The following is a 23,417-nucleotide window of genomic DNA, read 5'->3' as shown; positions in this document are numbered from 1 at the left end:
CCTCCAGGGACCTCGTGAGAATCCAGTGGCGGTGACTGCCCTTCCAGTCGGCCAAGGCGACTCGTCCTCGAGAGGCGGAGCAGGGAGGTACGAGGCGCCAGAGGCCGAGGTGGCTCCCGGCGTGGTGACGGCACCGGGCGAGGCTCATGAGGAAGCAGTTATCGGGGCCCGTACCGCTGAAGCTGAGGGTGACAAACAGCTGCCCTCTGCGCCTGCGACTGGGGCCCCTGAGGCTCTAGCTGCTCCTCTTGGGGAGGCGATTGGCGGCACACATCAGGCAGGCGCCCCTGACGCTGATCGTCTTGACGTTCCATCTTCGTCGCAGGTCGATCCCTGCGCCCGACTCTTAGGCCGCTTCCTCGTGGACTTTGGGGCTCTCCAGAAGAGAAGGGAGGCCCTAGGCGACGGTTACCCTTGTCGCCTGCTGAAGCGCAGAAAGTACTTCGCCACTGATGAGTAAGCCTTCTCCTTTCCCTGCTCCTGATCCTTCCGTTGCTCTTACTGACCCTTGCTCCGCAGGCCCCTTCAAGCCGAGCTTGCTGAGACGGCTGAGGAGCCGTCCCCTTTGGCTTTGCCCCCTCCACCATCCTCGAGCGCCCCAAGCAGCGGAGCCCTTGTGGCGAGGGCGATCTAAGAGGTGAACCATCCCGAGGCGTATCGTGGCCCCGAGCACCTCGCGATCCTCCTTCGCGAGCCTTCTCGTGGCATAGCCAACCTGCCATGGGCTTCTCGCTTGGTTGTGGACTGCGATTGGCTGAGGCGCTTCCTGCGCTCTTCTCCTGAGGTCGGGCTGGCCCCAGGCCGGGCTTCTGACGCGGCGTGCCCGGCCGTTGCGAGGGTGCCAGCCCCCAGCCCCCAGCCCGGAGGGGGAGCGCTGACCTGCAGCCCCCGGCGCTTGCTTGGGGCAGATGATGGTGTGGAAGACGTGCTTGAGCGTGCTCGGGAGCGTTGCGCTCTCCGCCAAGGATTCCTTCGAAGGGCGACTGACGCAGTGAGCCTGCTTGCTGAGGAGCTTGCTGATGAAGACGCGTGCCTTGAGGCCGAGGGCCTACGCCTGGCTGCAGAGAGGCGCGAGCTGGAGGGCGCCATCGCCCTTGCACGCCGTCAGCGCGACCTTGATGAAGCAGAGGCCAAGGCGTCGTTGGTGGCCTCTCGGGAGGCTGACCGGCGGCGAACGGCTGCAGAGGATCGGGCTCGGGAGCTCCTGGCCTGGTGCCACTCGCTGGAGGATCAGGTGGAGCTGCGCGAGGCAACCCTCGCGTCGATGAGGGTGGCCTCCGGCGACTCGGCGGAGCTCCAGAAGCGTGAGGAGGCGCTGACGCTGGAAGCCGCCGAACGTACCCGTGAGTACGAGCATCTGGAGACGAGGGAGCGCTTGGTGAGGCAGGCGGAGGACGATGTCGCTGCACAGGAAGCCCGTGTCCTGGAGAAGGTCGGACGTCGGGTGGCGATGGCGCATTTGAACCTCGAGCACGAGTTCGAGGAGAAGCCGGGGTTGATCCGGGCCGAAGCCGAAGGCAGGACTGCTGCCCTGAGGGCCAAGCTGGAGGAGGTGACGCGGCGGGCCGATGCTTCCCGGGCCGCCCTTGAGGTGGCGCAAGGTAGGCTAACCACCTCCTAGGCTGAGGTGCTCCTCCTTCGCCAGCGGGTGGAGGAGGCTGAGGCCGTCGGGCGCCAGAACGCGGACGAGATACGTCAGCGGCGGCTCCTGGAGCATGAGCACGGCCCTATGCTGACCACGCTCCGGGAGAGGGCCAACGCGGCCTTGGGCAACATCTGCGAGGAGACCGTCGGCGAGCCGCACGCGGTTAACTACGCGGGCAATCTTCAATTCTTTACTGACGAGGTGACGCAGCTGGAGGCGCGGTCGATCAGGGCTGACAGGTTGGTGGAGGAGAGGAGCCGCGCCCTGCTTAGGCGCACCTTTTCTCGTGTCTCCAGCCATCTCCGGAGCATGGATCCCCACTTCGATTTCGACGCTGCCATCGCCCCAGTCCCCTAGGCCGTCCGATGTCAGGACCCCGATTCCAAGTCACATCGATCTAGCCGGTAACACCTCATATCACTTTGCGGCCTCACGCACGGTATTCCACGGTTGTCGCCTTACCATGGCCCGGGACCGTTTGCCCCTTTTGGCTCACGTATATGATGGCGTCGCTAGCATCCATATGACAGAGAACCCGGGCCGACATGGCTAGTCGTGAACCCAAAGTGGCACAGACCTATGGAGACAGGCATACATGAATCACCTCGAGCATGTCGGTCATCAACGAGTGATTCCGGGCTGTAGCACTGGGCTAACAGGACTCCAGGAACCCGGGCTGTAGCAGGCTAGGCAGGACTCCGGAAGTCACCGCGTGACATTTCCCCGAAGGGACATACATAGGCACGAAATGAAACACATGCCGGCCAGTCAAGTGTCCTGAACAGTAGTGCTGGGCTAGCAGGACTCCGGTGAACTGGGCTATAGCGGACTACTATGGCTCGAGGAACACTAGACTACATTTCCCCATAAGAAAGGCTGCCAAGGACAAACAACTAGATTGTCGGATCCCACTCATACCAAGCATTTCAATCATACACACAATATGCCCGATATGAGTACATACAACATGGCATCACAACAAAACTCTACAACTCAAGTACTTTATTTAAAGGCTCCAGAGAGCCATACATAACATGTTCATATAGATAGGGGTCACATGACCCAACACTCAAGTCATACAATCATACATGCACATGCGGAAGCAACTAGTCTGAGTACAGACTCTAGAAAGAAAGAAGGCTTCTCGAAGCCTGTCTATCTATATAGGGCCCTCCATGGCCAGGATCACCACCTGGGTGGCTAGTCACTCGTCGACGTTAAGGTCTACGTAGAACCCATCGGAGGGGGCGGTGTTGTCGTCTGGAAACAGTAATTAAGCAAACATGAGTACAAGGTACTCAGCAAGTCTTACATCAGAACCTACTATACATGCTTATTCTCAAGAAGGTGGTGGGGTTAATGCAGCAAGCCAGCTTTAACTCTTGGCTAAGCTATCCTACGGAACTTCACCAGTAAAATAGTTTTCGCACACGAGTCCACTACTCACCAACACAATACTCCACCGAGGATCCTCCCTCGTCATCCTACGAGAGGGCCATCCTCGGTACTCACACTTATCTTGAGTCTTTTATTAGTACCCATTAACTTGTCTATGAACTGTATAGGCAACCAAGTAGTCCTTTACCGTAGACGCGGCTATTCGAATAGTTTTATACCCTGCAGGGGTGTACTTCGTCATACACGCTTTCACCACTTACCGCCGTTTACACGACATGTACTCGGCTACCTTCAAGCGGAAGCCCAGCGAGGGTGTCGGCCACGGCCTACCTAAACACTTAAGTCTCTAGTCCAGGTTTATCGCCTATCCAGGTTCCATCCGCAGGGAGTCCGGCCGAGGTTTCCACATACGGCCCCGAACGATGTGAACAGGGTTCCCGAGATACCAAACGGGTGACTCGGTACACCGTGCCACGGTGTATCTACCGCAACATAGCCCACCCCTAGGGTCAGCGCTACGCACGGCCGCCAACACATAACCTACAAACACCAGAAACTATTTGCAACTCCTGGACAGAGTACTAGGGTGATTAAGAAGCCAAGAGGGTCCATTGGTTTCGGGCCCAATGTGTGGTAGTATCTGAATCTTAAATCACGCATACAGATCTCAGTTCTTATGGACGGCCTCAATGAAACAACCCACCATGTACTCCTACATGGCCTCTCATCGATACCTTTACCAAAACATGTTCAACACATCCCTCACATTACTGACATAAGCATTTCACTCTAGCCCATCACCCAGATGAACCAGACCTGACACAACTCTAAGCATAGCAGGCATAGCAAGGTAGGAATCACACAACATGGCTCAATCAACTCCTACACATGATAGTGGGTTTCATCTAGTTACTGTGGCAATGACAGGTCATGCAGAGGATAAGGGTTCAACTACCGTAGCACCCAGCAGTTTGAAACGCGTTGTCTTAATGCAGTAAACAAGAGCAGGAGCGAGAACATGGGTTTGTATCGGAATGATCAATGGGTTGCTTGCCTAATGGAGTGGTAGTGGGATACTGCCCTTCAGTTGGATACTCGTGAATATCCTCGGAGGCAGAACCTACCACGAAGAACACATTGGAACACAATCAACACATGACGATATGCAACAATATGATGCATGCTATGACATGGCAATATGAATGTGTTTTGGCCTAATGCAAGCTATAACAGAAAGGAATGAACTCATTTGAATCAAAGATTCAAATATTAGCTCATTAAACATGGCCTTAATAGTGCATTTCCTTATTCTGCTTAAACAGCAAGGTAAACTTGCTTTGTCATGCATGAAACCATTACAGATGGATAGATTGAATTTTTCTGATAATTTTTCATATATAAATTATTTCATTTGGAGTTACGGTTGAATTTCTATGATTTTTAGAAGTTTTAAACATTTTCTGGAATTTCCTGAATAAAAATAATTCCAGTAAATGAATAATGGTGTCAGCACTGCGTCACTGTGACGTCAGCGAGTCAAAGGCGCCAGCCCAGGTCAAACCTGACTGGTGGGGCCCACTGGTTAGTGACTCTGTGCACTAACTACGTTTAGTTAGCCTAATTAACTGGCAGGGCCCACTAGTCAGTGACTATACTAATTAAACTAACCTAGTTAGTTAGCACTAACAGAGTAATTAGTCGGGCGGGGCCCGCATGTCAGTGAGAGAGAGGGGGAGGTCAACCCGTGTCAGCAGAGTCAACCTCGCCGGTCAGCGGGTCAAAGCCTGCCGGCGTTTAGCCGCCGGCGAGGCCAGACGCGGAGGCGCGTTGCGGGAATCGCCCACAGGGCACCATTTGATGCGTGGAGAGCAGCTACGGGTAGCCGGGAATGAGCCGCAGCGTTTGGTGGTGGTGGTTGGGCTCGGGGTGGCTGGAAACGTCGCCGGCGACGAGCTTTGCGGTCGCCGGAGTTGGGTGAAAGTGAGCCCGAGGCTACGGGGCACGGCGAGGCGCGTGGTGAGGTGCGTTGTGCCCCTAGGGATGCGGTGAAGTTGTTAGACTAGGTGGCGTGGCCGGTGTTTGGCCGGAGACACGTCGGCGACGAGCTCCGCGGCGGCGCGTGCGGGTGAGCTTCTTGTGCTCGTTGTGGTGCACGAGAAGAAGAGCGGAGAGGATGGAGAGGTGCAGCAGCTCACGGCGATCACGTAGAAGCAGACGGCGCGGTCGGAGACGAGCCGGAGCAAGCGGGGCGGCGGAGGCGATCTGGGCAGCCCGAGGTTGAGGACGAGGTCGGTGGAGTCGTTTGCAGGCCTCCGGTGGGGCGTGGCTTGGTGGAGCGATCGAGGAGGAAATGGCGGAGCTTCAGGACACAGTGGAGCAGCACGGGGACGGCGGTGGACGCGACTACGGTGGCGGGATGGCGACGGCTGCTTCGGCCATGGCGAAGGGAAGCGAGGGAGTGAGGCAGGGGGCGAATGGGCGTGTCCAGGGGGTCGGGGCAGCGACGTGGAGCCTATCCAGGCCAGCAGGGCGGCGAGGGGAGGAAGCAGGACGGCAGCCAGCTGCGTGGCGCGCGCTGGTGCCGCCGTCGAGCACCTGCCTGCCTGCCTGGCCAAGCCAAGCTGCTCGCTGGCGCGGGGGCTGGGCTGGGCCGGCAGGTGGGCCTGGTGGGTGGCGTCAGGTAGGTCTTTCCCCTTCTCTTTCTTGTTTTGTTTTCTTTTTCTATTTTTCTGTAGCTTTAGGGCTTTATTAAAAATACCTAGGCACTTTCTAAAATCCTGAAAATAATTGTGGGCTCTGTTGGGATTATTCCTAACAGCAAACATTTATTTCCAGAATTATTTGAGCATTTAAATTATTTTATAGCATTTAAATGCCCAAATTCAAATACTTATGATTTAATTCAGTGACCTTCTGTTGACCTAGAAAAATGTGCACCAATTTTGCCAGGGGTTCTAACCTAAGACAAAGAGGGTGAACTTTTTAGAAGGGCATTTCAGGTTCATTGAAAACCATTTTAGTAAACCCTAGTTGTTTCCAGGGGGTGTTGGGGGTTTCTGCTTTCCCCATTTCAAATTTAAGAGAAATTTAAACATGATGCGCACTCTAATGCTTGAACTAGCTAGGGTGTGACATCCGAGGTGAGCTGGCGCACTGGGTGGAAGACCATGTGGAGGCTCTTATCAGGGCCTTCGCCTCGGACAATGACGACGCGATCGTGTCGGCCGACGAGGGCGGCGTGACGGGCGGCCCTGACGCCACTGGTGGCAACGCGGGCAGCGGTGGCGAGTTCAGCGATGCCAGCAACAGCCCCGATGGCGCTCCTGAGGATGCATTGGGAGATTCATCCGACTGATTGTGCATCGTTCCTGCTTACCCTGTATGAATAGAACTCAGGTTTTGGCCTGATAGCTGTGAGAGCATTTTGGAGGGGGAGCCCCTCATGTAAAACTTGTGTTTATCGTATCAGTAGGAGCTACATTGCCCATGCGCCCGCGCTAAGTGGTTGGCTTAAGCGACGCACTGGTCGGCTAATTTACCTTTGTCCCGTGCTGTCCCTGGGGCAGCCCGCAGGAGGCTGTGGAGCCCGGAGTGTTTCCTGATTGAATCCGTTGGACCTGCAGTAAGACGCCCTCCTGAGAGGACGCGGCGGCGGCAGTCTGGGCTGCGCGCAAGCTAGGCCTGACCCAGCTCGCGAGGGGCTCACGAGGGGAGGCAGCTGAGGCGAAGCGGTAACCGAAACACGAGAAATTGCTCGAACGAGACTAAGCACCCCTTCCCCGAACACACGCAAATCTCAAATTCGAATCCAACTTGAATCCAGTGGGGGAAAGCGACAACCAAAGGGAAGAGCAACAAAAGCAAACAAAAGGCCGCATCCGGCACCTAGTCTAGTCTTGGACGTTTTCTCACCAACGCGGAGCTAAGTGCTGCCACTGGGCGTGGGAGGGAGCCCCAGGGCCTGAGGCCGGCACCCCTGAGACTCCGGGGCGTGTACAACCCCACTCATTATTATGTGAGAGTGTCACGGGGCGGCGAGCTTCACAGGCACTGGGCCTTCTTCACAGGAACTGGCCTTGCTTCATATTGCCAGATGAGGGCCCCGCCTTGCGCCACACTCTAGTGCCATCAGCAATGACCGGAAACCAGGACGCCGCCCGATGGGGTAGAGCGGTCGCCAACGGTTCCCCCGACGACCACGGGTCCTCCGTCGGGGGCAGGCCCTGGGGCACCTCCCCAGCGGAGGGCCTACCTCCTGAGAACGCCTTGCTCCGAACGCCACGGTGGCGATGTCGGATCCCTGCCTCTCTCCTGCAGCCCCCTGCGCCCTCCTCCCGAGGGGTAGGAGACTGTGGGAGCGGGGCAGCTGCTTGCTGCGGTGACCTGCACCTCCTGCGATCCATAGTTAGCGTATACCTGCTCCTGAAGAATCAGCGGTACCCGATAATCGTTGCCTCCAGTGCGGCCAGTGGGACCGTTCCGGGGCTCCAGGAAAGGCTCAGCTTCTAGTGCCTTGTCCCCCCAGCTTGGGCTGAGGAGTGAGCCTTGTCCGTTCTCATGAGGGTGTCCTTGGTCCATCATGAGGGGCACGTATTCCTCCGGCACTGTCATCCCGAATGCCACGCCGTAATGCCCCGCATGCCACGCGGTCCTGCCTGACACGCCCACCGCGGGGTGGCAGCGCGGCCGCCGACTGGGGCGGGTCGCGTCGGGTCCTTCTTCTTCGCGGACCGGGGGCGGGGGCAGCGCCGCCGCCGGTCCGGTGCTGATAGCTTCGCTGGCGTCGGAGTAGCCTTGGAGCCAGTGGGCGCATGCGGAGCCCCCGCGTGGGTCGCCCTGGGCTTGAGATGGGAGCTGGGTGGAGAAGGGGTGAGCCCCCGAGGCGGTGAAGCCCAGGAGCTCTGCCACTCGCTCTAGCAGCACGTCGTGGCCGCCCTCCAGCAGTCTGCACTGCAGCAGCTCTCGGGCCACCGTGAGCGCGGCCCTCGAGTTCGCCTGCTCCCGGCGGGTGTACGGTGTTGCGGTCGCAGCGTGGTTGGAGGCCCTTGCTGCCGACCGTGCCTGCCACGGTGTAAGAGTTGTCGAAGCCTGTCCACATCGCCCGCGGCCCGCAGCGCCCTGCGGACCGCGAGCTACCTGGGGCATGGGGTCGCCCGAGGCGAGCGGTTCTGCGCGGGCGGGCCACACAGCCCATGGGTCTGGGTTGCCCTCCTGGTCGCCGGGCATGGTGATGACGACGCGACGGGGCACGGAGCGGTGGAAGACGAATCCCGGCGCACCCCTACCTGGCGCGCCAAATGTCAGATTTCGGGTTCTGGCAGACCCTTGAGGTTCGAACACTGGGGTGCGCGCGGAGATTTCAGCTCCTACCTTCCTGCACCCCTTCGCCACGCTAGGATCAAAGCTATGAAAAGAACAACACAAGGGACACAGGGTTTATACTAGTTCGGGCCACCGTTGTGGTGTAATACCCTACTCCAGTGTGTGGTGTGGTGGATTGCCTCTTGGGCTGATGATGATGGACAGTACAAGGACGAACAGCCTCGCGAGGGTCTGTTCTTGGCTGGGGCGATGAACTGCTGGGAGGAGTTCAGCCACCTTTCTCTATCTCTCTCTCTATCTGCTTACCGCCTCTCTACTTGTCGAGCCCTTGGAGGAGACTGAGCCGAACCCTTTGCTACGTGGGTGGCCGGTCCTATTTATAGTGGCCCTGGTCCTCTCCCCAAATATTGAGCGGGAAGGGAGCCAACAATGGCGGGCTAATTTGAAGGGGGACAGCAAGTATCAACTATCCTGACAAAAGTAGTCTTCGCGTGCGCAAAGCTCTGGTGATGACGCCGTCTTGGGCCCCATGGTGACCTCCGTCTCGTAGTCCTCCTGGTCTTGGTCTCGTTGCACCGAAATGGCAACCTTTGCCTGATGCCTCGATACTCCGCGGCTGCGCTTGCCCCCTTTGCACCAAAGAGGAAAGGAGGACGCTGCGCGGGCTGGCACCCGCCTGGCGCCCTGAGTCGTCATGGCTTGCGTCACGGGCACCTTGCGAGGTACCCCGCCTTGATCTCTCCGCCTCCTCGTGAGCCAGCCTGACGAGGCCGTGCCTGAGGAAGCTCCGTGTCGTCTGCCCCGCGAGGCTTGGCCCCTCGCGAGGGTCTTGAGTTTGTGTTGGTTAAGATGGGCCGTGCTGGGCCCCCCTTTGAGCCACGCCGCAGGCCGCAGGCAGGCAAGTCTGGGGACCCCCGTTCCCAGAACGCCGACACTGTTTGAGAGGTTTCGATTCCCTAAAGACTTATGCCGCTTAGAGTCAGGAGTCGGCTCTGTCCGGCTTAAGGCGTGTATAGCGCCCCGAATTTGGCCTTCCGAATACTAGGGGCTTCGCTGAAATTTAAAATTATAGAATTCTATGGCTAAGTGAGAGTGATAAAACATTATAGTCTGATTGCCTTGTTCGTTGTGCTGAGCACCTCGCTCGAAGGACCCAAAAATGGGAACAAGAGTGCTCAGCTTTATCCCGAACACCCCAGCACTCGTGGCATGGGGGCAGAAGCCGACGACTAGCCATCTCTCAGATTTGATAAACAGCCGAACAGAAGGTAATATTTTAAATTCAAACAAGCGTTGCATAGCGCATATGAACAAGTTTTCATCATACAGGATCACACGAGCAAGTTCATTCAAATATTACATCTTTCGCACACTTGTCCGCTACAAGACGGGCACCCTTCAGGACACCCTCATAATACATCTCGGGGTGGCGATGCTCGTTGCTCTACGGCGGCCCTTCCTTCACCAGCTTCATGGCGTCCATCTTGGCCCAGTGCACCTTCGCCCGGGCGAAAGCCCGGCGTGCACCTTCGATGCAAACGGACCGCTTGATGACTTCCAGCCGTGGGCAGGCATCCACAAGCCGCCTCACCAGGCCGAAGTAGCTGTTGGGAAGGGTGTCGCTAGGACACATCCGGACTATAAAGCCCTTCATGGCCTGTTCGGCCGTCTTGTGCAGCTCGACCAGTTGCTTCAGCTGGTCGCTCATAGGCATCGGGTGTTCGGTCCCAGTATACCGAGACCAGAACAACTTCTCTGTCGAGCTTCCCTCTTCGGCCTGGTAAAACTTGGCGGCATCCGACACGCTGCGGGGCAAATCTGCGAATGCTCCTGGAGAGCTCCGGACTCGGGTAAGTAACAAGTAATTTACTTGCACATGCTTGCTTTGCATATTGAATGCCTTACCCGCCGCTATCTTCCTCATCGCCTCAATCTCCTGGAGGGCTTTTTGGGCTTCGGCCTTGGCATTCTTTGTGCTCTCGAGGGCCACGGCAAGCTTCGCGTCTTCGAGTCAAACTCCAACGCCTCGTGCTTCGTCACGAGAGCATGGAGCTCTTGCTGCACCTCGCCCACCCGCGCCTCTTGCTTTTCCCGCTCGGTGCGCTCCTGGGCCGCTTTGTTTTCGGCCTAGGATAGCGCTTGCTTCAGGGTCGCCACTTCGGTCGTGGCCCCTGGCAAATTCATGATGATCCTGTCTTTTTGCAATCGCATCTTTTTTGTATATATATATATATCTATAGACAAGGTATTACTTACCTTTGTTCTCCTTGAGCTGCCTCTTGGCAAGGCCGAGCTCTTTCTCAGACCCCTCGAGGTCCTGCTTCAGTGTGGCGACCTCCATAATCAGTGCGGTAGAGGTCAGCAGCGAAGCCTGCATACGCATATAGACATACTTATATTAGACTCCTGCAGATATTATTCGATCCTCTATTCGGCTTTTCTTTGTGAACACCAAACAGAGCATCAGGGGCTACTGTCTATGCGGTAATATTTTCCCTATATTTTAAATACTTACCTCAAAGCCTGTTAGAAGGCTGGCACAGGCTTTAGTCAGTCCACTCTTGGCGGACTGAACCTTCTTGATCACCACACTCATAATAGTGTAGTGCTCTTCGTCGATGGAAGCGCCGCGAAGCGCTCCCAGCAGGTTGTCCGGCACCTCTGGATGGACAGAGGTCACCGGCACGGGCGTCTTACCCCTTTTGGAAGGGGGCCGCCTGCCCGAGTCCGGAACCACTGGAGGTTCCGGCGCGGTGTTCGGCTGAGAGCCAAACTTGGAGCCCCCGGGAGCCTTGCTCCCTTTGCTCCTGGAGTCCGGAAGGTCGCCTTGAGGCGCCTCCGAGACTTTTCCCCCCGTCTCGGTGCCCCTTGAGACAATACCACGGCATTGTCCATAGGGCAAGGGGAGGAGGCGGTCGGAAGTGGATCGCTATCCATATCCGACGAATCCAAGGAGCCGCCTAACGAGGATACGTCGATACGGGCTTGGGGCAGTCTGCATAATCATATTCGGCGTCAGGAGAAGCAGTGCGATAAAGGTATGCTATGAGTTACTCTGGTATCCGAATACTTACGACTTTGCCTGGGGCTTGGCCCTGAGCAGCCACTCGTCTTCACCTTCGGCGGCGGTGGTGGAGCAGTCCGGAAGGAGAGTCCTTCCTTTCTTGGACCCTTCGGCCTCCCCGGTTGGGGTGGCCTTCCTTTTCTTGTCTCCCATGGCTGGAGGGGGAGCATCTTCATCTTCCTCCTCGTCTTCATGGGAGGAGTGCGTCGCGGAGTTATCGGACGATGAGTCCGATACCACCTGGCGTGGAGAACTCTTTCGGGTTCCCTTGGCCTTCTTCTTGGTCTTCTCCGGCACCTTATAAGGAGCCGGAGTCAGCATCTCCGTCAGGAGAGCGTCCGTGGTGTCTTCGGGCAGGGGGGCCAGACAGTCGATCTGCTCCGATGCCTCCACCCAGTCCTGTTAAAGGCATGAGAGCTCAGACCTCGCGCATGGTTAAGCTATGGGAAGTAAATATCCTACCAGATGTACAGAACTTACTCGCAGGGTGCTTCGCGCTTAGCCCGCGGTCCTCGGTGAGAGAGGGAGGGACCTCAGCACCCTTGAACAGCACCCTCCAGACGTCTTTGTGTGTCGTGTCGAAGAGCTCGCTTAGAGTCTGGTGCCGGGCCGGGTCGAACTCCCATAAGTTGAAATCCCGTTGCTGACATGGGAGGATCCGGCGGAAGAGCATGACCTGGACTATGTTGACAAGCTTAAGTTTCTTGCTTGTCATGTTTCGGATACATTTTTAAAGTCCGTCCAGCTCCACCGATGAACCCCAGGACATGCCCTTCTCCTTCTAGGAAGCGAGCCGCATGGGGATTCCGGATCAAAACTCGGGGGCCGCCACCCAGTTGGTGTCGCGCGGCTCGGTGATGTAGAACCACCCCGACTGCCACCCCTTTACGGTCTCCACGAAGGAGTCCTCGAGCCATGCAACGTTGGGCATTTTGCCCACCATGACTCCGCCGCATTCCGCTTGTTGGCTGCCTACAACCTTTGGCTTGATATTGAAGGTCTTCAGCCACAGGCCGAAGTGGGGCCGGATGCGGAGGAAAGCCTCGCACACGATGATGAACGCCGAGATGTTGAGGATGAAATTTGGGGCCAGATCATGAAAGTCCAGCCCATAATAGAACATGAGGCCGCGGACAAATGGATGGAGGGGAAACCCCAGTCCGCGGACGAAGTGGGGGAGGAAGACCACCCTCTCATGAGGTTTTGGGGTAGGGATGACCCGCCCCGTGGCTGGCAGCCGGTGCGCGATATCCGCGGCTAAGTATCCGGCTCCGCGTAACTTTTTGATGTGTCCCTCCGTGATGGAGGAGGCCATCCACTTGCTTCCCGCTCCGGACATGTTTTGGAGAGAGTTGAGGAGGAAGATGCGAACTTGGGCGCTGGAGCTCGAGTGCGCAAGAATGGATGAGCAAGGAGGAAGAAGGCGTGGGTAGAAAAAGGTGAGATCTTATCCCTTTATAAGGGCGGACTAAACTATGCGCCCCCACTAGCCTGGTAAAACTCGCTTGTCCCCCAAGCGCCGTAATTGGTGGCGCGGTTGGGTTGCCCACATCCGTATTGATGAGAATCCCGTAATGAGGGGAACACGACCTCTGCTTTGACAAGACGTGTTAAGAAACCGCCTCGCGTTATGTGCGGGGCTGGTTCAAGGAAAACGGTTCAAATAATTACCAGGCCGTGGCGTGATGTCATGCCGCCAAAACGTGTCAGCAGATTAGATTTGTGGTAATATTATTCTCTCTACGGTGGTATGTGGAACTTATTTTGCAGGGTCGGACACTATCCTTGTATTCAAATTCTTCCGTGGTGTGTTCGGTGGAGAAACCCGCCTTGCAATGCCAAAGACAACACTGCGCGCCGGACTCATCGTCATTGAAGCCTAGTTCAGGGGCTACTGAGGGAGTCCTCGATTAGGGGGTCTCCGGACAGCCGGACTATATCCTTTGGCCGGACTGTTGGACTATGAAGATACATGATTGAGGACTTCGTCCCGTGTCCGGATGAGACTCTACTTGGCGTGGAAGGCAAGCTAGGCAATACGGATATGGATATCTCCTCCTTTGTAACCGACCTTTTGTAACCCTAGCCCCCTCCGGTGTCTATATAAACCGGAGGGTTTTAGTCCGTAGGACAACATACAACCATACCATAGGATAGCTTCTAGGGTTTAGCCTCTTCGATCTCGTGGTAGATCAACTCTTGTAGTACTCATATTATCAAGAATAATCAAGCAGGACGCAGGGTTTTACCTCCATCAAGAGGGCCCGAACCTGGGTAAAACATCGTGTCCCCTGCCTCCTGTTACCATCCACCTTAGACGCACAGTTCGGGACCCCCTACCCGAGATCCGCCGGTTTTGACACCGACAGGTCCCTTGAAAATTGGCCCTAAAAGCATCCTCAAGCTCTTCCCAGCTTCCAATTGAGTTTTCGGGGAGGCTTTTTCAGCCAGTGCCGAGCTGGTCCTTTCAACTTGAGGGGCAGGTATTTGATGGCATGGAGATCATCTCCACGAGCCATCTGGATGTGAAGGATAAAGTCCTCAATCTAGACCCCAGGGTCAGTCGTTCCGTCGTATGCCTCTATGTTCACGGGTGTGAATCCCTCTGGAAATTCATGGTCCAGCACCTCATCAGTGAAGCATAGGGGGTGCGCGGCACCCCTGTATTTGGATGTGTCATGGCATTCTTCGGACGGTTGTAGTGTTTGGTTTTGATTCCGAGCTGTTATTCGGTCAGTATAGTCGTTTGGGCGGCCATGATTCTGTGCCGGAGCGCGCTTCCTAGATCCGTAGATGGACCTGGCCATACCGGCTTTTTTGTGCAGGTCTTCACCTAAATCATGCGCTGACTTGTGTGCGACATCATTAGCTGCCCTGTCGCAGCCACAAGTGGTCGATTCGGCTGATCGGCCGTTTTATTTTTCGGCTGAATGGGCTCTAAAGACTCGTCGTCGAATTCAGGAAGTAGCTTGCGGTTTGGATAGCTCTATGTGTGGCGACTGCCACCGTACTTTTCTTCACTGTCAAGCACTTTGTTCCATATGATGTTGAGCGTATTCTGCGCGGCCTTAAGCCTTTGCTTCTGCTTCTTCAGGCTCCTCGCGGTGGTGATAAGCCTTCTATGGAGGTTCTCTTGTTCCAAGTGCCTTTCCAGGATGATGTGTGCATTGTCGTCTGGACTGTTCTCCTCTCCGGAGACAGGTTGATGAGCTTTACCCTCGATGTCCCTGTGATCGGACAGCGGCTCTGTACTATGTTCGCCATCCGCTGGCTCATCCCGCTCCATCAATGGGCCCATGTGGTCGTCGTTTCCTTTGGAGTCGACCGGGGTATTATTGTTGTTTTTGCTGAGGCGGGATTTGGAGCGGCGCCTATGTCGTCACTTTGGTTGCTTCTCGAGGGGACTATCCTTCGCTGCATCCTCCCATTCCTCATTGTTGTTTTCTTTGGATGTATCCACCATGTATATATCGTGTGATGAAGTGGCTGTCTAGCGCCCTGTGGGCGGTGGTTCCTGTTTCTCTCCTGCATCGTCATCCATACCGTCGGTGTCTTCGGAGTCGAAATCAAGCATGTCGGTTAAGTCGTCAACAGTGGCTATTAAGTGGGTGGTGGGTGGGGAATGAATTTCTTCGTCGTCCGCTTCCCACTCGTGCCAGACATAGTTCGGCCAAGGGTCTCTTGACAAGGAGAGAGACCTCAATGAATTTAGCACGTCGCCCAAGGGCGAGTGCTGAAAGATATCCACGGAGGTAAACTCCATGATCGGTGCCCAATCAGATTCGATAGGCATGGACGCCGGCGGTTCGGAGCCTGTGGCCGGGGACGAATCCAACGGTCCGGCAACACAGGTCTTATAGGAGGTTGTCGGTGTCAAAACCGGTGGATCCCGGGTAGGGGGTCCCGAACTATGCGTCTAGGCCGGATGGTAACAGGAGGCAAGGGACACGAAGTTTTACCCAGGTTCGGGCCCTCTTGATGGAGGTAAAACCCTACATCCTGCTTGATTAGTCTTGATGATATGGGTAGTACAAGAGTAGATCTATCACGAGATCGGAGAGGCTAAACCCTAGAAGCTAGCCTATGGTATGATTGTTGTTCTGTATGTTGTCCTACGGACTAAAAACCTCCGATTTATATAGACACCGGAGAGGGTTAGGGTTACACAAAGTCGGTTACAATGGTAGGAGATCCACATATCAGTATCGCCAAGCTTGCCTTCCACGCCAAGGAAAGTCCCTCCCGGACACGGGACGGAGTCTTCAATCTTGTATCTTCATAGTCCAGGAGTCCGGCTGAAGGTATAGTCCGGCCATCCGGACACCCCTAATCTAGGACTCCCTCAGTAGCCTCTGAACCAGGCTTCAATGACGACAAGTCCGGCACTCAGATTGTCTTCGGCATTGCAAGGCGGGTTCCTCCTCCAAGTACTTCACAGAAGATTTTGAACACAAAGATAGCGTCCGGCTCTGCAAAATAAGTTTCCACATATTGCCATAGAGAGAATAATATTTACACAAATCTAATCTGCTGACGTATTCCGTAGTGTGACATCGCACCACGGCCAAGCCTTTATTCGAATCGTTTTATTGCCCCACCTCAGCGTGTCATGCAAGGCAGTTTCCTTGGAACGTCTTGTTAAAGCAGAGATCGTGTCCCCTTATTCCGGGATTCTCATCGATACGGGCGTGGGTAACCCAACCGCTTCTAGGACTACTAGACTATAGGCCAGTCCAAACGACCACGGAGAGGACGCTTGATATTCACCCTCTTTATAAAGGGACAAGGCTTTTATTTTTTCCCTTCCGTGGTCAATCGAATCCTTCCCCCACCTCAAGCTCAAACACCCAAAGTTCAGGTCAGGTGCTCCGAACCTTCAATCATGTCCGGATCTAGCCTTCAAGGCCGATGGATGCCTTCCTCCGTCACGGAAGAAGACATCAAAAAGTTGAGGGAGGCCAGATATCTGACCGCCGAGGTTTCGCATCGGCTGCCTGCCCGAGGGCAGGCCGTCCCCTCCCCCGAACCTAAGGAGAACGTCGTGTTCATTTTCCACTTCCTCCGAGGTCTAGGCCTTGCTCTGGATCCTTTCGTCAGGGGTTTGATGTTTTACTGTGGGCTAGACTTCCATGATCTAGCTCCGGACTCCTTTCTTCATATCACGACATTTAATCTCGTGTGTGAGGCCTTCCTCCGGGTTACCCCTCACTTTGGCCTATGGCTCAAGACCTTTGAAGTAAAGCCGAAGATGATTGAGGGGCAACATGCAGCGTGCGGAGGTGCCTCAATATGCAAGATGACAGGAGCTCCATGGCCCAAAGGTTCCATTCCAGAGGTGTCTGAATTGTGGCAACAGGAGTGGTTCTACATCACGGCTCCTAGAAGTGCCAAGTGGGCAGCCACCCCTATTTTCCGCTCAGGCCCTCCACCACAACTGATGTCATGGATCAGCAGAGGTCTGAGCTGGGGTCTAGCCAAGGATGTGCCTATACTGCAAAGACGCATTCGAGATCTCTTCAATGAAGATTTTAGTTTGGTTGCGGTAATACAAGTTATGCTGGTTCGTCAAGTCCAGCCTTGCAAACGCCGGCCCCTTTGCTTGTGGGAGTTCAATCCCGAGGGACCGCGTGTCATTCAAAATTTCCTCGGCGTGACGCACGAGGAGATGTACAAGTCATTCTTCGGACCTCAGGTAGAGTGTCCGGAAATCACCGAGGACGTGGTCCTGAGCAGTAACCGCGCCGCCGAACAGGTAAGGAATCTTCCGGCCGAACATACTATCTCTCATTTATTACGAAGTTATTTCTGAGAGTTCACTTTTTGACCAGGACTGGCTGACAAAGGCAAAGTTGATTCGGTGTTCGGCCCCCTCCCTGAGAGTTTGGACAATCCGGTATTGGAAAAGATGCTCCAGGTCGCACCTTGCCCGGAGCCCTTGAAGGAAGATACTGTGGAGGATAATACGGGCGGACGCGGGCCCCCAACGCTGCCCATTCTAACCGAGGGAGCGAGCGTCTCCATGAAGGAAGATGACCAGAGGAGGAAAAGGACTGCGCCCGGGGATTCAGAAGCCGAAGCTTCCAAACGGGAGAAGAAGTCTCCCACAGAGGGTCCTACCTTGGGTGGTGCTTTTGCCGCACAAAGTCCGCGGGGGGATCAATTCTCCGGCGAGTCGTAAGTGACCCGAAATACTTTAATAGTACAGGTATGCCATCTTTTTCTTCTGAGAAAATAACCACCGCATATATCTTTGCAGTTCGGGCCTTAGCCCCTCTCAAATGAGCTCGTCTTTGGGGGATCTTCTTCTAGAGATGATGGAGAGCGAAACGCCTCCTCCGGACTCCTCCGCTCCGGAAGCGGGCGACCCCGAAGTGTCGTCGCGGAGGGCCTCTCCGAGTCCGGTGAGGCCAGAAGATAATCCCATTGACCCCCGAAGCTCCCAGTGTCCAGCTCCCGAAGAGAGCAGACAAAAGAGTCCGACACCGTCTGGTGTGCGATCGGATGTTCTGAGGGAGTTGGTGGGGCGAGCGGCCACCTCAGATGAACACCGTGTGCTGATGAATACGATGATGGAGAGAATCTCGTCCGCCGAAAGCAGATTGCATGAAGCTTTTATGAGTCTACTGACAGGCTTTGAGGTACGTAAAATAATGTATGATAGTCCTGCACATGCTAGGTGTGCCCTGTGTAGATAGTAGCCCCTGAGACTCTGGTTGTCGTTGGAAATGACGACGAATAGAGGATCATATTCCCAGGTAATAACCATACCGCCTCTATGTGCAGGTGATGGAAGCTCCGGTGGCTAGCCAGAGTAGCGACTTTGCCCATTTAAAACGGCAGTTGGATGCGGCAGACGCCGACATCGAGCTTGTTAACAAAAGGCTTGATGAGGCACAGGGTAAGTGTCATCATCTGGTAAACGCCACATAGTAAGAGCAGCATGATGCCAGTATCTTTAATATGTTGTGACTACAGATGGAGCTGCCACTGTTGAAGCCTTGCGGGCAGAACTTGCCCGAGCCAAGGAACAAGCGAGGTTTGGTAATGCGGCTGCTTTGAAGGCGGCCGAAGAGTTGAAAGCTGAGAAGGCCGCGCATGGCGAGAGCCGAGATAAGATGGCCAAGATGGCCATAAAATTAAAAGCTGCCGCCGACCGTTGCCGGGTTCTTGAAAAGGAAAACCTAGCGAAGGCATCGAACCTTGAGAGGGCTGCTGCGACGAGAAAAGACATCCGCTCTGCTATGAGAGCGAAGAAGGAGGAGCTGCGGGAAGCCGGGGATATTGTAGCTGGGAAATCCTTTATGTTGCGGAGGAAGTTCGGAGATCCACGGTATGCACCTCTGGATCGGCTGTGGAGTTCGGGGGATGTGTATATGGATTTAGCGGCGAGCGCTGCCGATGCGGCCAAGTACTTCCAGGGTCAGACGGACCGTGAAGTGGACCAGCTGTTTTGGAGACAATTCCATTCTCCTGAGCGTCCGCTTTCATTGACTGACCAATTAGCCGAATGGGCCGAACTGAATAGGTTGTCCGGACTCGCCATGAGGTCTGTTGTGGATCAGCTATGGCCGGAAAGGCCAAAACCGAACAGCTATTTCAGCTTGGTGCGACAGTTCCTTGACGTGGTGCCGCGCATTAATGCGATGAAGAGGTCGGCGTGCATAGAGGGCTCACGGATGGCCTTTGCCCGTGTTAAAGCATACTGGGCGGAGATGGATGCTACCACTGTTGCAGCGCGGGATTCGGCCATAGGCCGAATGGCTGCTGAGCACTACTTTGAAGAACTTCTTGAGGGTGCTCGTTTGATAGAGACCCAGTGCTCAAAAAATATTATGTTTGAGTGATATGTAATCTCATTGTAAATGAAATGCTTTTATAAATTTTTATAAGGCTATTTTTATACTTTTGCCTGAAAGTAATATGATGCCTCCTGGGCGGCCGTTTATGTATACATGTGTATAAACTGAAAGATTGCAGCCGTCGGCTTCAACCCCCACGCATATAATGCGGAGGTGCTCGCAAAAAACACGCATTCACACTTAACCCAACGTCTTGGTCCTATTAAGGAGGTGATAGCGGAGCGAGCGAGGCAACCGGACTATAATGCTTTAGCACTTTCACTTAGCCATAGGAGTTTGACAGTGGGGCTACTAGATAGCCCCTGGTGGCTCCGCACTCTCCTGATCCTTGGGTGCATACATGCCTGGCCGGAAAACGGCCCTTCGTTAAGGCGGAGGAATTCTAACATTCCAACAAGTCATCCAGTGGTTGACCAGTCTCACGCTATATCATGACAGTCAGTTTTCGGCTTTCTCTACTGAGGTGCTCGTCCGGATGAACCAGGGCACAATCGCAGTAGTTCTCCTGGTGCTACCTTAGCCGGTAAAGCGGAACGTAAGGCACCAAAACACAGGAGCCGGGAAAACCCAACATTTGACCAAAGACAATGATTCGGAGCTGATGCATATAGGGCCAAACTCGTGACGCCGAACAGTCCCTAAGGTATTCGGTCTTTGTGGCATAAACCGGGCCTAAATAATGGCCTTTGTAAGAAGCCCCTTGTGTCCAGGTACGTGCATTGTTCTGGCATGGCCACATGCCAAGACGTCAGCATCCTTCTCAACGGTGGATATGTATCAACAAGAGACAGTAAAAAAGGTTTACGCAGGGTTTTAATCTAAAAAGAATCCTTGGAGCGGGTCCCTGCTGCACGTCTGCGCCTGTGTCTCCGTTGTGCCGTATCTCGGACGTGTGTAGCATGATGATCGTCTGTAAAAGAGAGGAATTTAGGTGAAAAAGTTGTCGTGCAAAAATATAGTTTTTAAAGAAACCATGTATAATTCAAGATGAGAAAAAATTGCCACTTGTCTGCGCGCGTTGAGCCCCTTGTATTGGCAAATAGGGGTGTGACCATTTATTCGGTATAAATAGCGGCGCCGGACTTGATTAGTTGTGTCTGAGGTCTTGACGACCTATTGGATGCTTTCGCTGGTCCGGGCGCCTTTAGTGTGCGGCTGCCAAGGCAGCCGCACACTCTTCGGCGCGCAAAGATCGCTTGATATTTCCGTTCACTGAAATGATGCCACGTGGACCGGGCATCTTGAGTGTGAGGGAGGCGTAGTGTGGTATTGCATTAAAGCGAGCGAAAGCTGCGCGTCCGAGCAGTGCTTGATAGCCACTTTGGAATGGAGCGATGTGGAAGGTTAAATGCTCGCGACAGAAGTTATCGGGGGAGCCGAATATAACTTGTAGTAGGAGGGAGCCTGTACAACGAGCCCCTGGGCCTGGCGTTACTCCTTTAAAGGTAGTATTGCTATGGCTAATTTTTGTTGGGTCTAACCCCATCCCGCGGATTGTATCCTGATATATTAGGTTTAGATTGTCGCCACTGTCCATCAAGACTCGTGTGAAGTGATATCTGCCAATTACTGGGTCTAATACCAGGGCAGCCCATCCTGCGCGTCGGATACTTGCTGAGTAATCGCGATGGTCGAAAGTGATCGGTTGAGACGACCAGTGGCAGGACTTCGCGGTGACAGGCACTTGGGTATATTTTCCTGGGAGTGCCGCGTTGTTTTTTCCCTTGATCACGTGTAACACGTCTACTGTTTTGACTTCTGTTGGAAATTTCTTTTGTTCCCCAGTGTCTTGCTTGGGAGCCTCGTCCTCGTCTTCACTTGGTGTATCCTCCCCCTTGTGTACGGCGTTGAGCTTGCCGGACTGCTTGAAGACCCAACATTCTCTATGGGTATGATTAGCAGGTTTACCAGGGGTACTATGGATCTGACATACTTGGTCCAGAATTTTGTTGAGGCTGGATAGTTCATCCCTGGTGCCTTTAGAGGGCGACTTTTGACCTGGCCGAGAGCTTTTGAATCCGGCGTTTACTGCCATGCCCTTCGTGTGCCTTCTTTATTCCGGCATTTGTTATTGCTGTTGCGCCATGATTTCCCGTTTCCATCTCTAACTTTAGATGTACTGGGGTCGCTGGTGCTGCACCTGGCTAGCCAGCTGTCCTCACCCGCGCAAAAGCGGGTCATGAGGCTTGTTAATGCGGCCATTGTTCTCGGCTTATTTTGGCCGAGGTGTCTGGCGAGCCATTCGTCACGGACGCTACGCTTAAAAGCTGCCAAGGCTTCAGCGTCCGGATAGTCGACAATCTGGTTCTTTTTAGTAAGAAACCTATTCCAAAGCTTTCAGGCTGACTCTCTGGGCTGTTGAGTTATATGACTCAAATCGTCCGCATCCGGAGGTCGGACATAAGTCCCTTGAAAATTTTCCTGAAAGGCGTCTTCGAGCTCTTCCCAACTTCCAATGGAGCTTTCGGGGAGGCCTTTAAGCCAGTGACGAGCTGGCCCTTTGAGCTTGAGGGGTAAGTACTTGATGGCGTGGAGATCATCTCCTCGAGCCATATGGATATGAAGGATGTAGTCCTCAATCCAGACCCCAGGGTCTGTTGTTCCGTCGTATGTCTCTATGTTTACCGGTTTGAATCCCTCTGGAAATTCATGGTCCGGCACCTCATCGGTGAAACATAGGGGGTGTGCGGCACCCCTGTAGCTGGGTGTACCGCGTTGTTCGGATGTTTGTTGTGTTGCATTGTATAATGGGGCGCGCTTGCATGGTCCATAGATGCATCTTGTTGCGCCGTCCTTTGGGTGCGAGCCCTCGCATGGGTCGCGTGTTGTATTGTGAGTGGCATTGTATGCCGCTCTGTGTTGGTAGAGGGGTCGTCTATCCGGCCAGGTGGCTGCTTTGATATTTGGTTGTGGGGGGTCTGAGGCCTCCTCATCGAATTCAGGTAGCAGCTTCCGCTTTGGGTAGCTCTTGGAGGGGCGATTGTCGCCGTACCTCGCTGCTGTGTTGAGTATTTTACTCCATCTGATTTGGAGTGTGTCTTGCGCAGCCTTGAGCCTTTGCTTCTGCTTTTTAAGACTCCTCGTGGTGGTAACAAGCCTTTTACGGGCATTCTGCTGCTCCGGGTGCCTGTCCGTCGTTATGTCGTCCGGACTATTATCCTTGATAGAATTTGTTTGTTCGGTTTGATTATCCGGATTGACGTTGTCCGGCAGCGGTTCGCCCTGCTCCAGCGCTGGGTCTATGTGATCGTTATTTCTATCGAGGCGGGTTTTGGGGCAGCGCTTGCGTTGCCGCTTTGACTGCTTCTCGAGGGAACAAGCCTTCGGTGCATCCTTCCGCTCCTCGTCGTCATCTTTTGGTGCGTCCACCATGTATACGTCATATGATGAGGTGGGCGTCCAGCACCCTGTGGGCGGTGGTTCTTCTTCGCCTCCCGCATCATCGTCCATACCGTCGATGTTTTCAGAGTCGAAGTCGAGCATGTCGGTTAAATCGTCGATAGTGGCTACAAAGTGGGTGGTGGGTGGGCATCGAATTGCTTCATCTTCCGCATCCCAATCCTGCTGGCCATGATCCGGACAGGGCTCTCTTGACAAAGAGAGAGACTTTAGTGATTTCATAATATCGCCGAAGGGCGAGTGCTGAAAGACATCCGCGGCGGCAAACTCCATGATCGGCGCCCAATCGGATTCGATTGGCAGGGGCGTGGAAGGTTCGGAGTCCAGGGAGGAGTCTGGCTCCTTGGAGTCACGAGTCTCGCGGAGTGCAGGGCTGGTGTTTGGCTCGATCGTCGTTGGGATCGCAGCCCCCGAGGCAGCGTCCAACCACCCATCCTCGATCGGCGTAGTTGGCTCCGAATTAAGGGTCGAAGCCGATGCGGGTGCGGCCTCCAGGGCACTGTTCAGCGGCAGAGCTAGATCATGCCCGTCGTGACAGTGCGGCGGGCTCGGCAGTGGCTCGACTCCATCGAAGATCAAGTCCTCGCGGATGTCAGGCGTGTAGTTTAAACTTCCAAACCTGACCTGACGGCCAGGGGCGTAGCTTTCGATCTGCTCCAGATGGCCAAGCAAATTAGCCCGCAGTGCAAAGCCACCGAAGACAGAGATCTGTCCGGGGAGACAAGTTTCA

The sequence above is a fragment of the Triticum urartu genome, chromosome 3A (assembly GCF_056163025.1).
Source record: "Triticum urartu cultivar PI428250 chromosome 3A, HENAU_Tu73, whole genome shotgun sequence".
NCBI classification, from domain to species: Eukaryota; Viridiplantae; Streptophyta; class Magnoliopsida; order Poales; family Poaceae; genus Triticum; species Triticum urartu.
The sequence above is the reverse complement of the archived record's forward strand: the minus strand, read 5'-3'. Positions refer to the sequence as shown.